We start from the raw sequence: 3,776 nt of genomic DNA, 5'->3' as shown, positions 1-3,776 counted from the left end.
TGGATTAGGGGCCCACTATGGAATTTGTACTCCTGCCTTCCAAGGCTAAATCCCCCTCTTATGTAAGTGCAAGTTATGAATAGATATAAAATGAATACATATACAAAATAGACGCCTTTACGCTTTCCTTCACAAATCCCCCCCTTTTGTGAATAATTTCAGGTATTGCTCAGGAGGTACATTGACAGTTAGATTACAGGCCCCAAAAATTATGCATTCACCGTACATAAATGATCAAGTGATTATGTGGGTGGAGGTATATTAGACGGTCATTGGATATCAATTTTACTGCAGGCCAGATGTCAAATACATATGTTTAAAAGAACAAAAAATATAAAATTGGATTAAAAACATGGCTAACGAAATCCCCTGGCACAGGGCGCCTGCGATGCGCTCCGCAGCCCGTCTCCTCAGCGCGGACGGCGTCCTCTGTCCCCCCAGCAACCAGATAAAGCCTGAGCACCGAGCTGGGCACTCGGTGCTCAGCCTTTTGCAGCAGGGCGAGTCATGTGACACTGGCCACGTCACATGACCCCTGTTACTCAGTATTTAAACAGGCAGCCTGCTGGCCACAGGTTGCCTGTTATTTAGGTTCCTGCTGTGAATTTGCATTACCTGGCATAATTACCTTCTGCTATTTCCTGACGATCCTCTGCCTGCTCCTTGTGTACTTTGCTGCTCTCCTGGAATTCTAACCCCGGCTTTCTCCTGATGATCCTTTGCTGACTCCTTTGGTACTTCTCGACTCTCCTGGTATTTATGACCCCGGCTTCTGACTATTCTCTGCTTGCTCCATTTGTACTTCGTTGCTCTCCTGGTATTGACTCGGTCCGTTCGCGTTCTGTTGTTTGTCTGGTCTGTCCTCCTAGCACTTATTCCAAAAAAGGGATTGCCGTCCAGTTGTCCCCTGTCATTAGGACTTGCGAGGCAAGTAGGCAGGGCCAGGGGTGAGGGTGGAGCGCAGTGGTCACTTTCCTCCCCCCTGTGTGTGTGTGTACGCGACCGTTACATCTCCCCTCTTGAAAAAAAACGAAATGATAATAGTTAAAATGCAATAACGCATGTTCGTGACAGGTGTTGAATTCCTCCGAGGTCCCAAACATTAGGCATTCACCGGACAGAAAAGGCCTTTTATGCCGCTGTATTTACCTAAGACAGGGACCATTATTTGTTCTGGGTGATGGCAGATATTTGTGGGCTGTCATGAGGAAATTCAATTAAACGTGGTCGTCACAGGTGTTGAATTTCTCCGAGATCCATGCCTCATTCAATTTTTGAAATGTGAGGTAGTCCACACTGTCGTGAGCTAGGCAAGTGCTCTTATCGGTCACAATCCACCCTGCTGCACTGAACGTCCTTTCGGACAGGACACTCGACGAGGGGCAAGTCAAGAGTTCCATGGCAATTTGTGCCAGCTTTGGCCACAGGTCAAGCCTGCACACCCAGTAGTCCACGAGTTCCTCGCTTCTCAGAGCGTCCACATCGGCCTTTAACCCGATGTAGTCGGACACCTGTCGGTCTAGGCGTTCCCTGAAGCTGGATCCGGAGGGCGGCTGTCGATGGGTTGGATGCCAGAATGATCTCATATCCGAAGTGACCAACACATCTTCAAACCGCCCTCTACTTCCATGCGCTGTAGGATTGATACTCACAACTGTTTCTCTGTGGGTGGAAATTCCTATGCCAGCGCCCACAACAGCAGAATGCAGCATCTCTCACAGCAAGGCCTGGAAATGCTGCATTCTGACAGCCCTATGTGATGGTGGTAACATGTCCGCCATTTTGTGTTTGTACCGTCTAAGTACGTTGCCACCCAGTACTGGTCCTTTCCCTTTATACGGGGGTCCCTCTTCAAACACTGGAGCATTAATGCCCCCATTTGCACTAAATTGGAAGCGGTGGAGCGGCCTGGCTCCTGCTCATCGCCCAGGAGAATGTCGTCCTCGGTCTCCTCCCCCCATTTACGGACAACACTAGGGATCCCAGAAAAGTTTAAAGCCTGCTCTTCTTGCTCCTCCTCCCACCAGGCACCATCTTCCTCTGACTCCTCTTCAGACTCCTGATGACTTGTCTCAGATTAAGTAGCCCCGCCCCCCGGGAATTATTTCAGCATGACACGACGCAATGCACACTCCAGAAAGAAGGAGTAAGGTACGATGTCACTGATGGTGCCCTGGCTGCGACTGACCAGTTTGGCCAAATGGCCGCAGAAGCCTGCATGCGTCGCGGATGAGCAGCCACTGGCGCAGTGAAAAAAAAAACAAGATCCCCAGAACCTGTCCTGCCGCAGAATTCGTACAGGTAGTTGTTAACGGCATGTTTCTGCTGGAGAAGCCTATCAAGCATATACAAGGTGGAGTTCCAGCTCGTCGGGCAGTCACAAATCAGACGTCTGACGGGCAACTGGTGTCGCCGCTGAACGTCAGATCTTCTAAAATGGCCTGGACCCTGGGGTATTTGGCAACGAATCTCTGCACAACTAAGTTCAGGATGTGTGTCATCTTGCTCTGTTTCAGTGCGCTCAGCAGATTGGCTCCGTTGTCGCACACCACTTTACCAACTGTCAAATTGAGTGGAGTTAGCCACTGATCGGCCTGTGACCGCAGAGCTGAAAACAGTGCAGGACTGGTGTGGCTCTTGGCTTCCAGGCACAACAGCCGCAGCACAGCATGGCTACGTCTCACCTGGTACATCTAATAGGTTCTGGGGAGCTGGGGGGGTGCAGCAGAAGAAGCGGTAGCAGTGGAAAAGGAGGAGTCAGCCGAGGAGGATACGGAGGTTGGAGTAGGAGGAGGAGAAGAAGAGGCAGGCCTGCATGCAATCTGTGGCGGTAACACCAAATCCACATGGGTGCCATGGGTTACATGCTTGACGGCCGTCAGAAGGTTCACCCAGTGGGCAGTAAAAGTTATGTACCTTCCCTGCCAGTGTTTGCTAGACCACAAGTCTGTGGTCAGATGTATCTTGGCACTGAAACTGTGTGCCAGAGATACATTCACTTGCCGCTGACCGTGGCCATATAGCTCTGGGATGCCCTTCTGGGAGAAATATTTCCTTCCGGGGACCTTCCATTGCAGTGTACCAATGGCCACAAATTTTCTAAAGGCCTCCGAGTCCACCAATGTATATGGCAGTAGTTGGCGGGCTAGCAGTACCGACAATCCATCGGTTAGCTGTTGGGCAAGAGAATTATCAGGCATCATAATTTTTTTTGACGCTCGAACATTTGGGCCACGAAGCCTGCCTTGTGCCAGATTAACGCCACGATGGCACGGTGGAAGGTGGAGTGGAGGACAAATGGGAGGAGAAGGAGAAGAGGCAGGAGTATGGCTTTGTGGGTTCTGACGGCGTTGCTCCCACTGGGCTCGTTGATAGGAGGCCAGGTGCCTTCTTAAGGGTACTTTCACACTAGCGGCAGGACGGATCCGACAAGCTGTTCACCCTGTCGGATCCGTCCTGCCGCTATTTTGCCGTGCCACCACTCTGTCCCCATCAGCAAACAGTCATTAATAAATCGTTTCCACAAAAATAATTTGCCATTATCTTGTTCTACATTTAGCACAGGACAGCAGTGTACACTCACCTAAAGAATTATTAGGAACACCTGTTCTATTTCTCATTAATGCAATTATCTAGTCAACCAATCACATGGCAGTTGCTTCAATGCATTTAGGGGTGTGGTCCTGGTCAAGACAATCTCCTGAACTCCAAACTGAATGTCGGAATGGGAAAGAAAGGTGATTTAAGCAATTTTGAGCGTGGCATGGTTGTTGGTG

Source organism: Bufo bufo, chromosome 2, assembly GCF_905171765.1.
Source record: "Bufo bufo chromosome 2, aBufBuf1.1, whole genome shotgun sequence".
NCBI classification, from domain to species: Eukaryota; Metazoa; Chordata; class Amphibia; order Anura; family Bufonidae; genus Bufo; species Bufo bufo.
The sequence above is the reverse complement of the archived record's forward strand: the minus strand, read 5'-3'. Positions refer to the sequence as shown.